Source organism: Homalodisca vitripennis, chromosome 6 (assembly GCF_021130785.1).
Source record: "Homalodisca vitripennis isolate AUS2020 chromosome 6, UT_GWSS_2.1, whole genome shotgun sequence".
Lineage (NCBI taxonomy): Eukaryota > Metazoa > Arthropoda > Insecta > Hemiptera > Cicadellidae > Homalodisca > Homalodisca vitripennis.
Window position 1 is genome coordinate 116,215,385 of NC_060212.1, and position 15,248 is coordinate 116,230,632.

A 15,248-nucleotide genomic window follows, 5' to 3' on the forward strand; every position below is an offset into this window, starting at 1 on the left:
GCTCCATCAGGCTACTTTGGATCTATTTCCTATTAATAACCGGGCAGCTGAGATCAAAGGAGCCTACAATTGCAGAGATAAGACTGTCGGCAGATTTGTCAAGCTACACCGCGTTGTGAATTCCGTTTCCCATTAGTGGAATCAGATTCTATCTGTGTGCCCTGAGGTTTTCCTTTTTTTTCTCCTTCCTGAGGGAAGAGGACAGTTTGTTCCCAAACTTAGTCCTAAAAGGACCTTTGCGCCTCCCTTACTTTAATTTGTGCCCTCAAAGAACCGAGGCTTTTTGCAAAAAACCAAATCAGATTTAAAGGGCTCCTGTTCTCTAATGTCCTTGGGGCTAAGGAGATATGCTCCCAAGTATCTTTTCCGAGTCTCTACGATGGCAGGACAATCCAACCAAATGTGCTCCGCTGATTCCTCCTCTTCTCCACAGTCTACATTCGCTGCTCTGGACTAAGGCCTACCTTCAAAAGGTGCTTCCTCAGAAGGCCATGTCCTTTCAAACATTCCTAATATCAGTGTTATATCCTCCTTATTCTGGTCTAGGAGAGCTGTCCACCCTTTTGCATAAGGAGAGATAAACATTTTGGATATTCTTAAACCTGAGGCTCTATTTCAATTTCTTGTGTCTTGTCCTCTTTTCCCAATCTTTGACCAGAGCTTTAATGTTGGAGAAGGCTATCCCTCAACCTGGCTCAGGCCCCACCAATGTGGATTCTGCTCCCCTTTTTGGCGAGGATGTCCGCTTTTTCATTCCCATGAATACCTTCATGACCCGGTACCCCAACCGAGTGTTACTGCTGTTATATTGTTGCCAGCTCTGCTAGAGCATTCCTGCATTCCCAGACCGCTTTCGAATCCAATCGAACAGGTATCCAGTGCCTTCAGTGCAGCCTGGACTATCAGAAAGTATTTAGGTATGATAATCCTTTTGTCCTCAACTGTGTGAGTCTTCTGGAACATGAGTCTATTGCCATGACCTCCGCCTGAAAAACCGTGGCATGGTCTTCCTAGGAGCACAGCCATGTCGACTTCCAGGTCCATGTATTCCGTATCCTGCCCTAGAAGTCTAGGAGTGAACCATCGGTGTAAAACTTCAGGACTCCTTTTGTAGGGTAGGCCTCCTTTTTAATCCATTTCTCCCTACTTCCGATAGAGGACCGTATATGGGTTTTTCAAAGGAGTATTTCTTAAACCATAGTATCAGATACTTTGGTTAGCATTTCAGCCTCAGGAAATTTTTCCAATATCTTCATGTGGTCTTCTAAGGAGGTAGCATTTATTACCTTTGTTCTTAGAAGCTTCATTGCGCTCATCGCAGCTGTTCTCATCACCTCCTGGCCCCAGAGGAGTGTACCCCAGGACCGCTTTCCATTGCTAGTGTTGGGCAGGAGCTCATTGCTCCCGTGATGCTTAAGCAAGCTAATCCTTTGAAGACTCTGTAGCCTTTTAGCAGCTGTTGTTTGTTCTAATAGCCTTCGGCCCCCACACTAAGGCAGCATATGTGACTATTGGTTTTATTATGGTTTCGTAAATCCAAATATATCATTTTGGGTTTAAGTCCCCATTTAAATACCAAAAAGTCTCTTACAGGCCTCAAGGGCCATTATTGCTTTGGATGTCCTGTTTCTAATATGGGAGTTTCAAGTGAGCTTTTCATCCAGGATTAAAACCCAGATACTTCACTTCCTTTGTTTGGTTAATGCTGATTCCCTCCAGGACAGGTTTTGCTAGCTGGGAATTTTCTTTCCCTGGTAAAGGTAATCATATTTGTTTTTTGATGGGTTGATCCGCAGACCTTCCCCATGACACCAGTTACTTATGAAGTTAAGTTCTGTTTGTATTAGGCGTTCCAGCCTGCCTATGTTTTTCCCTTTTATCATAAGCACTAGGTCGTCTGCATAACATAGTAGCCTTATTCCCCTCTTCTCTGCTTTGCTTAGGAGATCATCCACTACCATCGCCCACAGGAGAGGAGCCAAGACTCCCCCCTGGGGGCAGCCTGTTTGGGCCGTGATCGCGGCAGATCCGTCCCCGTACTTAGCTTTCACCTGTCTGCTTTTTAGGAGGGCTACTATCCATTTGACTACATCTGGGGAAACTCCAAAACGTTCCATCTCAGTCTCCATGGATTGATATGCTACTCGGTCGAAAGCTCCTTCAATGTCCATAAAGACGCTGACTAGGGCTTCCTTTTTTTCGAAGGTATTCTCCACCTCTCTCGCTAAACTGTGGAGAGCAGTGGTGGTTGATTTTCCTTCTATGTAGGCGTGTTGTGTGTGGACTAAGTGGGTGTTCCAGTAATATTACGTCCCTTATGTGTCTATTATTATTATTTTTTCCATAGTTATTTCACCACATGAAGGAGGTTAGGCTTATGGGTCTGTACAAACTGGGTTTTTGTTGGATCCTTGTCATTTTTCCGCAAAAACACCACTAGTTCTATCCTCCAGTTCTTTAGTATGTATCCTAAGGCGAAACTGCTTCTAAACAGAATGCTAAGAGTATTTAATAGTATATCCAGCCCCTCTTGAAGAAGGGCTGGAAAAACTCCATCCGCCCCAGGGAGATTTAAATGGCTTCTTAAACGGTCTTATAGCCCATTTAATTCTTTCATGTGTGAATAGTCTGTTAGACTGCTGTCTGGCTTTTGCCACCTCCCGGCTGGATCCCCCCCTGAATAGAGAATAAGTATCCTCATTTTGAGTTAGGTTACCCCCCCGGGAAGTGTGTCTCCAGAAGTAGTTTTAAGGTATCCTTCCTGTTCATTGTTAGGTCTCCATTGTCCTTTACTAGAGTCCCCATAGGGAATTAGTATGCTCCGTTTGGAGAGTTTTTTTTGAAGCCTGGGTGCCTCAGGAAGACTGTTAATGTTTTAACAAAAATTCCTCCAGGTTCTTCTTTTATTCGTTCTAAAGTTCTTTTTTATATTCATTTTGGGCCTGTAGATAAGGGAGCCAATCGTCTGTCCTTTTTGCCCATTTTAATAATTTCCTCGTTTTGTTTCTTAATGTTTCCAACCTCCCAGTCCACCACGGCACATCCTTCTTCAACCAGTTTTGCCTGGGAGGGCAGTTTTTCTCGTAGGCCTTTATTATAGCTTGCTCTACTATTTGTGCAGACCTTTCTAATTCAAATTCATTTTTCTGGAAGGGTCCTATTTCTTCCAAATCTTCTACTAGGGACTCTCGGTATCCTCTCCAGTTGGTAGATTTAGGAACCCTGTGGGTCACGTATCTTTCCCTATCTCCTCTATGTGGAACCTAATTGGGCAGTGGTCCGATAGTGAGGCCTCCTTAGAGACATGCCACCTTACAATGTTTATGTTTTTGAGTCCTGTAGATAGGGTTATGTCTAGGACTTCTTTCCTATTTCTAGTTATAAAGGTTGGGCTTGACCCTCTATTTTCTAACACTAGGTCATTGCTGAACATAAACTGTAGAAGTTCCTCACCTCTTTGGTTTATGTTTGTGCTTCCCCAATATGTATGGTGAGCATTGCAGTCGCAACTGAGAATGAGGGCCAAACCTCTGTCTCTGCAGCTCTGCAATAGTCTTTCTATTTCTTTCGGTGGGCAGCTTGTTGACGGGGTTGGGGAAGTAGGCTGAGGCTATAGTAACCTCTCTGACCCCTTGCAGTGAAGCCACCTTCACTATAGCCGCCACCAGATCTCTTGTTATTAGATCTGCAATTGGAAAGGCTGTTATTAGTTTTGGTTAGAATGCAAGTTCTTGGGTTTTTCAATTGTTCGATCATATATGAGATTACCTACCTGAGTCGTCAGTCCTCTGATGCAACCTCTATTGATCCAAGGCTCCTGGATTAGGGCGATATCCAGGCCTGTTGAGATATAAACCTTCTTCCCAAGATGTCAGTTGCGCCCTTTGCATGGTGTAGGTTTATCTGTATTAGGCTTATACTTACGCCTTTTTTCCCACCTCCCCCAGGTGGTCCATCCCCGTCTCTTCTTTTGGATTGTTTGGAGACTTTGTCCCCTTTTCTTCCTCGAGCCGAGACGGATGGTCCTTTGAGAGAAGGTCCCCTCTTCGAGAAGAGAGAACAGGTTGGTTTGTCGTCTTCGACCGCTGCACTGGCTTGTGGAGTAGACCTTTCAGGTAAGGTATGTACAGATTGCTCTGACACACTTCGTGGCCTCCTCCACTTCCATCTCTTCAGTGGTGCTTTTTTTTCCGCGGTGACCGTCTCAGATTTCTCTGAAGTCCCCTCTTACCTTGTGGGTTGTTCTGTGTTTTTCCTTGGTGTTTCTTTTTCAGTCTAAGCTGAACTTTTCCAAACTTGTAGCCGATCCATGGACCCTCCTTCTCAAGTTTGTTTGCTGTAGCACAGTCGACTGCCAGGGTGAGTAGAACAGACTTCCCCTCGTCGCTCCTACGCAGAAACGTTCCATTCTCCGACAGATAGCTCTTTGTTTTGTCCTTTTAGGAACTTCATTATCTTGTCGGTAGTTTCGTGTATACTATCAGGGAAGATAGACAGTCGCAATTCTCGCACGAGGGATTTCTTCCTCTGGTACAATCCTCAGACTGGCCTCTTCCCAAGGCTTGAGGGAGTCTTGCTTTCCTTTAAGCCATTCAGCTGTTTCGGTGTTTTCGCAGGTGAAGATTAGAACCCCTTGTCTCCTGTTGATACTGTAGAATCTTGGAGAGTAGGGACCCTCCTGTTCCTCCACGATAGCTTCCAGGATGAAGCTCTGGATCTTCTCCATCTGTTCCGTTGTGAGTAGGGTCTCGGGAAAATTGGAGTGTAAAAACCCCCACCCTTATACCAGCTACCGCTTGTTTGTAAGAAGGTTTCTGGGGGTTGTCCAGATTGCTCCTTGTGTTCCCCTTGTCTTCCTTCCTTCTTTGTTTTTTTCTTCCGATGGGCTTCCGGAGTGGATCCATCAGAGTGAGGTCTTTTTGGTTTCTTTCCCCTCCTTTTGTTTGTTCAATTGTTTGTTTTTTTCTTCTGGAATTGGTTTTAAGGGCCAATTCCCTGGCTTCTTCTTGAGAGTACCCTCTTTTTCGAAACCAGACCATGCGTTTCCTGGTGGCTCCACATAGCTTAAGCAGTACTGGGAGCTGTCTCTCGACTTTTGCTCCCTCTTCCTTCTGGTGATCGCCCTCTAGTATTGCATCTTCTTCATCAGTTTCGACTCTGACCGAGTCGGAGGTATTTGGACTTCTACTAGGAAGTCCGCCTGTTTTTTGGGTTTGTTCAGGATTGCTAAGGTCAGAGCCCATCATCAATCCCTCTATATTTTGTGAATTTTCATTCACTTTTTGAGTGCTACAAGAGCTCTCTGGTTTTGTTTGTTGGTTTTTAAATTCTGTACTCATTTGTGTTCCCACGAGTAGCGGAGATCTAAAGATCACCCCAAGCATTGTCCTGCTCTACTTGGGGAAGGCTAGGTTTAAACTGGAGGTCGCCAGGTATCCAGAGTTCGCACCAAGCTCTCCCTTGATCACGCAGCCCTCGGCATATGCTGTTCCACCTTGGCTTGGATACAGAAGAAAATCTAGATTTAGAATAGTTTAAGATAGATTGTTGGGAAGATTACCTGACAGGTGAGAGTAGTAAGAAAAGAAATTGAATGTTGTGGGATAGTTTACAGAAAGCCCGCCAGATCAGCTCAGCCTGATCGGAATTATCAAAGAAGACAAGGTTTGGATCAGGCAGTTCCCAGGTGCACGCGCACGAAAAAATACAGCACTTAGAAGAGAGAAGGTGGTTGTGCATGTGCTTCGTGGACGCTCTGGCTTGGCACATGTGTTGGGGTATGAAGACCCCTGCGCCACTTCCGCACACCGAGGTTTTCCTTGTATGATACCCAGTTTGTGTTCCTCGGATTCCTATACTGAACTTTTTCCAGCACCAGATCACTGATTTTTAAAGCAGATGTGAGCATGATCAGAGAGAGAGGGCTCGTCAGACACATGCCAGCCGCGTATTCGACCAGCTGTACCCTCCGACATCATGGTCACATCTATCACCTCCCTACACGTCCTCGTGCGAAACGTGGGCACATTTCCCACATTTGCAATCATTAGACTACAGGTGTATTTAGGGAGAGATACCACCGAAAGGGACTACTGCAATGGTGGGTATTTCTGCTGAAGGGAACTACGTCACGTGTTTCCGGTACAAAGCAAAGTCACGTTCACTAGGCATTATTGCTATAGGAAGGATGCATTAAAACTGATCTATCTTTATCTCCGGCAACCTGCACTACTTGGCAACATTGAGGACAGTAATGCCAATCTATCCCCTTCCCTTTCACCTTTTAAGTTAGTTATGTAAATCTTATTCTTTATAGCTATAGAATTCTGCTGTTTAATCAATAGTACTAAGCCTTTAATGGCTATAGTACTAAATTTAAAATGGCTCCAAGATATTAGAAACTTCAAGGATACTTGTCTGATTTATTAATCAATATAGTTGCTATTGGTTTCATCGCTAAGGTAATCAAGCCAAGCGACTACTAACAATGTCCTCCCTTCGATGGGAGATATCCCAGCTATCCTGACCTAGCAAGAAAAGAGTAATGTTGCTTACTTTTCATCTTTTAAGTTAGTTAGTCACCAACTGTGTGATGTTAGTAATGCCTGTCACTCTTGGTTCTGGAAAAGCTTGATTTATATATATCTGTCAGTCCGCACAATATCTCGAAAATGAACTGACATTTGGATTATAGAATTGAACATTTGCATTAATCTTCATATAATCAACATCAAATTCGATAATGTTGAATTTCGCTCAATTAGTTTTGGCTGAGCTTTAGCAAACATTTTTCATCAGTCTAATAAGTAACAATGATGGCAAAATGAAAATCGCAGAATAAAAAAATTGTAAACAAACTGATTATAGTTATACGGCATTTTAACAAGTGACGGTGACACATGTAGCTATAGACTTGGAATTTATCATGTTACCTCAGTGAAGCCTGTTACATAATTATGTTGTTGGCGTACTCCAACCCTATTCCAATTAATTGATTTGTACTTATTTTCTTACTCTCCACAATAATTAATTATTGAATATTTATCTTGACCTTGAAAATCAATGGAAAATTTAACCCTTAGCACGCCGTAGACGGAATAATCCTAATAACGCCAAAGACAAAATAATCCGCCGATCGATAAAAATATATTTTATTACTGTTTTTGAAGTTTATAAGCTCAATATATAAGCCACAATACTAAGTTATGTACTGGCTTTACCGAATAATCCAGTTGCAGCTGTCAGCTGGCCGCAAGTAGGTAAACAATAAATTGTTTTGTTGCCGGCAGCTGTTTTCTTACTCTGTATGCCGATGACGATACTATCCGTCATTACCGACTATCAGTGGAGCATGCATTGTGCCTTTGGGAAGTGTTCTTGTGTTGTCATTCCTTATACAAACAGTTGTAAAAAGTCATTGTTACCATGTTTTAGGTGTTATAATCAAGTTTTTATTGTTTCTTTTCTGTTGTGTAATTATGGCTGCAAGTCATATCTCGAGACCCCATGTCTTCATCCCGATTTGTGTTTTGAAGTTTACCATACAACTACCTAAATCTATTATCAGAACTTATAAACTAATTAAGATCAGCATATTACACTTTATCTGTTTTCTTATCCTTGTACATAGTTTTCATATTTTTCATCACATGTATTTGATTACTCTGTAACCTGAATTTGATTTTGATTGGAATATTCCATTATTACAAAAAAATGTGATTATTTTAATGCAAGTATTACATTATTGTAAAATTTATTTTTTTGGTGTTACTATAAGTCATTAGGAATGAATAAAAAATTTAGCTTTAAGGAATTTTCATTTTTATTTTTTTACCTTAAATGAGCGTAATCTAAAAAAATACTAAATTTATATCAGCGTTCAAAGGGTTAATATAGACCTCCGTTTTTCCTTGTTTGCAACTCGCCAAACGTATCATACACCGTATCTAAGAACTGTCAGTTGAATGAGGGAAAAAACTTTAATGATAGCCCAGCGGCAGCATAGAACTGATTGACCTTGGTTTTCAGCCCAACATGTTAACCACTGAGCTCTCCAGCAGATTTGTTACAATACACTATACAATCCCTCTGAAAGTAACACACTCGTGTACCAATTAACAGTATTTAACACAAGGGTGTACTAAATAATATGAAAAATTTAGTCATCTATCAGCAGATAGCATTTATTTAAATTATAATTACTATTTTATCACAGAGGAAAAGTTTTAATGGTTTAGTTTTACCCAACTGGAAGGGGAAAACGCCCAACGTAGCGTGCACTATTCATTTTCGTTCTACACTTTTCATTAAAGGCATGATTTGGTTTCCTTGGTTTACCGACAACTGTCAAACCACACAACCAGTATCTCAATCATTTATTTTATTCTTAAAAGTTTTTCCAAGTTTTCTATGAATCTATTATTAGTATTGTTTCTATTTACAGTTATTATATAAGAGTTTTTAACGAATTTAATTATTATCCTTTAATTTTTTACCACAAATACTTAAAATAACCTTTGTTACTCACATTTTCCTACCAGTATAGATATCTTTGTTAAGATTCACTTTCACCCCCGTGAGAGTTCTTTTGACTATCAATGAAATTACCATTGTTGAGGTATTTCTGATTATAACTTTTATTATGGATGACTCTGATCTATCGTCCTGTTTTTAAGGTAAAATCATTAATTTAGAAACCATGCCTTTTGTAGTAGAATCATGCATATAATACTGAAATCTGTACAATACTGACTGTGGAATCACAATTTAACCCTTGATATCTCATATTTAAAGAGAGATTACTACAATCATGTGTAAATACTGTACATACAACTGTGTCTAGTTGGCTGCACTGAGCTGTTACGTGATTATATCCACAAATTCCGATTTTAAAAATTACCATTTATATTCACAATAAAAATTAAAAGTCGGTACTCATATTGTAATGCTGCATCCATCTAGGTTTGTTTTATTGTGTTTACCACGAATTTTAAGTACATTACGTTATCAATTGCAGACCAAACAATTTTGGGAATGAATAAATGTCAATAATTATTTTAACACAATGAGATAAGTAAACCCTTGCGACAAAATTAGTTTGCGATAGTCTCAATATCCATTCTAGATATTCTTTATAGTACCATGCGATTTCACTTATTTGAAAGGATAATAGGATAGATTTCGGACATTTGCCATCTTTATATATTACAACATGTGTAAAACAATGTTTCGAGGATTGAAATCGATCCTTTTCTTTAGCTGATAAGTCAGTAAGTACATATACACGTACTTAGAAGTTGCAACGTATGGCTATGGACTACTACTAAAGAGAATAAGAACGAAAGAGAGAGAAAAGGAATTATTATACCCAAAAAATGCTTGCAGTCCAGACAGGAGACAATGAACCCAGGCGTTTCCACAGCACAGGAACGAGTACGAAAAAAATTTTGTAACTTATAACGATGTCAAATGTCCGAAATCCTATTATTCTTTAAAACTTTCATCTTCATTAAAGCTCTTTAAACAAGAAATCCCTTTACGTGTTACAATTAATTTACTCCCTAAAATGTAATTGTATAACCATGTTTTCAATTAATGGACTAAAATATACTAAACCTGCTGAAGTGAGGGTGTTTAGAAATCTCTGTTTGATGTGTCTCGTTGTCGTAGAATTATTGTAAATTCAGACATATTGTGCTTGACTAAACTACAACAGTAAATGTTGAGATGTTAGTTTACCTAGGTATGGAATTTCACTTCTCCTTACTTTGTAATCAGAGAACTGTTAGATAATGTATGCGGAACAACTAGTGGCGTGTAGTTTCCTTGTAACTGAAGATCTAACTACATGTTGTGGAAAATAGAGAGTTTACGATGTGTAAATAAACAACCATATTGGAGTGATAAGAAATTATATTAAAGTTTTGTATATATCTCACTATCCCCTATGTATAACTACAACGTTTATTGTCAAGTGTAAATTCAAGAAAAACAATAGACTATTTCGTTGATTACTTTGGAACTTTTTTGTTATGCGTTGTTTTTATTGTTGTTTATTTATTTAGTTTAATGGTTGTTGAATATTTCCAATTTTGCACATATTTTTATGTATTATTATTTATTTGTACCGTTGCCTTGCTTCGTAGTTTATTTTTGTTCTATATATAACAAACCCAGGCCTATTTTCATGTTAGTTATATATGTTTTTAGAAATAGGCTAGATTATGTTATTATCAATAGGTTATATTGTATATATTTTTATTCATTAGAAATGTGGGGCAAAGTAAGTTATTGCATGTATATATTTTTTTGGTTTTTTGTTGTTGTTGAAGCATCATTCATAAATAACTCAAATTTAGACAACTTTAAGGATGATAGGATGGTTACAGGTAGATATGATGGTTTTAGTGAGTGGTTTACATCAATTGATAACGGCACTTCTGGAAAGGAGAATCTCACTGTAATGTATGTAAATATTAGGTCTTTAAGGAAGCATTGGGATAGTCTTCAAGTTGAGTTGAAATTTTAATATTATCTGAAAATTTTTGTAATGAATCAGAAATAAATTTGTTCAGTTTAGATTACCTGGATTATAAATTGATTTACAAATTACGACATAATAAAGTGGGTGGAGGGTTGATGGTTTTTTACAATTCAAAAAATTACAATACACACCAATAAATTTTCATACAAACTCTTATGAATCCTTAACACTGGAATTAGAATTTATAAGTACACAATCCGCAGATAAATTTTGTATCCACACTGTTTACAGACCACCAACTTCCAGTACAGGTATACCCATCAATACAACACTGAATGAACTTGAAACAGTATTAACCAGATTACAATCATACAGCAATTTAATATTTATAGGTGATACCAACATAGACATAAATGATAATATGTATGGCACACTGCAGTATGAGACTGTTTTGTCGACCTTAGGACTACAGAGAGGCATATTCTGTAACACTCGAGAAGAAGTGAGAACGGGTAATTTAACAGCAACATGTCTGGATCATATATATATGAGAAGCAACGCAAACCTAATTCAAACTGGAATCATCTTGTCAAAAATGTCAGACCATTACCCAATCACATTGAAATTAGAATGGGAAAGATGTGAAGAGAGAGTTGAAAAGCATATTTACAAGTACAATGAAGTACTAGTTAAATCAAAATTGAACAAAATTAATTGGAATGAGCTGATCGGAGCAGATACAATTGTGAAAATAAATCATAGCTTTGAAGTATTGACAAACAAATTTAATTCAGTTTATAATGATTGTTTAATTAAGAAGGAGGTCAACCTAAAAATCACTAGACCTAAAAGAATGAAAACCTGGATGAATAATCATTTAATTAAAATGACACAAGAGAGAGATAGGCTATTTAAGTTGTGGAAAGGTGACCTGACTAATCTGAGAAATAGGAATATATATAGATATTTTAGAAATAAAGTTAATAATGCTATTAAAAATTAAAAAAAATCGTTACTATACTATAATAACCGACAATTAGAAAATGTTAAATGGGATACCACAAAATTATGGTCCAATGTGAATGAACTGCTTGGAAGGGAAAAAAAAAGAAAAATGTAGATGAAGTCATAATGGATGCTATGAGCAAGTCAAGGAACAAATATGATATAGTGAATGGTTTTGCTGACTACTTTTTAAATGGAGTTGTAAACCTAACACATACATGCCCCCATAGGCCAAATAGCGAGATAAGCCATAGAGATCATGATGTAAATGGATATCTTTATATACCCTTTGCCAGTTATAGAACCATAAAGGATATAATAGATACTATAAAAATCGACAAGTCCCCAGGTAGTGACAAAATTAGAGCTAAAGATGTTGTATATGTTTCTGGAAAAATTGCACACATGATAGCTAGAATGATAAACACCTCATTACAAAATGGAGTATTCCCTGATAGCCTAAAAATTTCTGTAATAAGGCCAGTATATAAGAGTAAAGATAAGAAACAGTTTAGTAATTATAGACCTATAGCTATATTGCCAACCATCGAAAAAATATTTGAAAGGTATGTCTCGAATTATCTGAATAAATATTTGAAAGAAAACAACATATTGAACCCCAACCAGTATGGGTTCCAAAAAAAATAAATCAACTGAACACGCTTTAAAATCATTTGCAAACAAAGTAAATGGTTTTATGAATAGTAGAAGCCATGCACTCGCCTTATTCATCGATTTAAGTAAAGCATTTGATACAATTGAACACAAAGAACTGTTAAAATCACTTGAAGGAATAGGTATAAGAGGAATATTTTTAAGTTGGTTTGAATCATATTTAAGAAACAGAAAATTTACTGTGAAAGTTGAAAATGAATATAGTGAATTAAAAACCATAACATTGGGAGTGCCTCAAGGTAGTTTACTTGGACCAATAATGTTTTTGAATTATTTAAATAGTTTATTTGAATTGATAACAGATTGCACAATTTTAGCCTATGCTGATGATATAGTAATTATAAGTGGACATAGACAAATTAGGCAGTGCAACTGAGAAACTAAATAGAGATTTTAAAATTTTAACTAAATGGGCATATGATAAAAAACTTATTATAAAACAGACAGAAGACAGCCATGATGCATTTTTGCCCCCAGAACATATCAGCCAATGAAGAAATTATTGTTAAGTTACATGGTTGTGACTGTCTACATAGATCTAATATTAACATTAATTGTGACTGTGATAATATAAGGCTAGTGGATGAATTCAAATACTTGGGACTGACTCTAGACAGGAAAATGATATTTAATGAACACGTTTATGATCTTCATAAAAGGTTGAATCCTTGTGTTGCTGCTATATGTATGTTGAGTGATAAAGTTACCAATAATAAGGTAAAGATGGTTGCATATCAATCGCTGGTGGAATCCAACATTAGATATGGTATTGGTATTAGGGGTGCAGCTGCTACATCCCATTTAAACATTATACAAAATTTGCAAAATAGGTGTTTGATAAGACTATTTGGAAACAATGAAATGGTTAAAACTTTAATGAATCCCAAACAGTTATATATATACAGAAATATTATGGATAATTTTAATAAAAATGAACACAAAATAAAAAGGACAAGGATTTTCAACACACGACTCACCACAAAATATTCTATACCGAGAATGGCCACAAAGTTTGGTGAGAGGTTACCCGAGTTTTATATTCCATATTATTTTAACTTACTTCCAGATGAAATTGAAAGCTTGAGAAACTTCAGGGCTTTTAGAGAGGCAGTGCAGATATGGATTACTACAACACACAGTGAGCTGACTACTTAGCTTAGGCTACATCTAGCTAGACTAACATCTAAACACACACACACACACACACACACACACACACACACACACACGCACGCACACGCGCGCACGCACATGCACAACAGACAAATGAAGTGAATGAATGGGTAAATTTTAGTTACTTCTGTGATCAACCAGATTTTGTTAAAAACTAGGATGTATATAATATTAAATATTTATTGATATTTTTGTTATTCTTGTTGAATGTTTAGAGATTTGGTGCTTATATTTAACTATTTATAGAATGCTATTTGTTGATGGGCAATATTTTATATATTTTGTTTATATTGTTATCCAGTTATATAATTTATTATCTATTTATACTCTGAATAATGTATGTATTATCCCCATAATGCTATATAAAATGCCAATATTTAAAAATCTGGAGTTATAGAAGCACCACAGCCACACAAAGAGCAACATAACATTTTCTTGTAAAAGCATGAACTAAACTGATCAAAACAAATAATTGATGAAACTGTAATTTTGTATCTTGCTTTTTTTAAGTTTCATTATGGACCTCACCGATAAGTCATGTTGACTTGGTGGGGTCATGATTATGTAAAATTATGTGTTACAAAAAAAAAAAAAAAAAAAAAAATAAGTATTGATATACCTTAAATAAATCTAACACACGATTTTACAAAAATCATTCAATCTACATCCTTCGTACATCATTACAATTTTAATGCTATACCAATTTTGTGATTATTTCTTAGAGGTAATTAGTTGAAATCCTGATATTTATTAATAATTTACGGGTATTATGATTTCTTTTGTAACATGTTAGGTCCAGGATTGGCTACGCCAGAAAGGCTAAGAGCGTTAACATTTATATTGGATTAACATGGGCAGTTGAATGTGTCCTGTTTAATATGAAGTACGCCACACAACGTGTCGTAACAGGCTATGCTGGGACGGTATGGAAAATTTCATATCTATGACTTATTGTTCTGAAAATATCCTATGAACAGATATACAAATAAGACAATCATACAAGGAATTTGGCAGGAAAATCATGCATCAAATGAAGTTTCACACATCAATTGTGTTGATTGTTGTTTGAATTTGAAATCAACATATGAAATATTTCTACAATATTATCGATAACCAATTGTATACAATGTGTGGACTTTGTAAGTTATTCAAGGACTAATTTTATGCGATTCTGAACCCATAAAACTTTACTATAACTACATGAATATGTGGTATTTAATTGTTTGAGAAATTGAAACATTTGTTCGTGTAATATTTGTATGCGTGAAACAAGTTTGTAAGAGTGCAGTTTCTTATATTTTATTCTTATTTGAGCGGAATATTTGAATATTTTACTTTAAAATTAAAATTTTAAATTATATTTCAACATATTTTTGTAATTGTTTGTTTTCATATCTTCAAAATCAAATGAGTTCTTATTAATTAAACAAGTTTGAAACGTTCATCTTACTATGTAATATGCAGACTTAAATGATTATATCTTCCTTTTTTACCAAATGTAACGAAGAATTATGAATTAAACATTTATAAAAGCGTTTTCCTCCAAAGAAGCTGGTCGGTAATGAACATATCATTTGGCTTAGTGAATCAAAACCTTTTTATAGAATGATTATTTATTCAAGACCCGTCATGATACGAATTTAACAAGGTCTTGAGAAGATATTTCAAAAGAGAGATCCAACATCCGAAATTTCACATTTGCTCTGCCTAAATATGGCAGATGTCACTGCTAACTGTATAATTTGTGAGTGGGAAGGCTTACACAGATTTATTTAGAATAACTAAATGGCTCTTTTTGTGTATTTTAATTACAGGGTACTCCAATAGAAGTTTAAATGTTATATAAGTTTAAAGTTATATTGCATAACAGTATTAGAATGTAGAAATGTTGATATTAAATCAATTTTATATG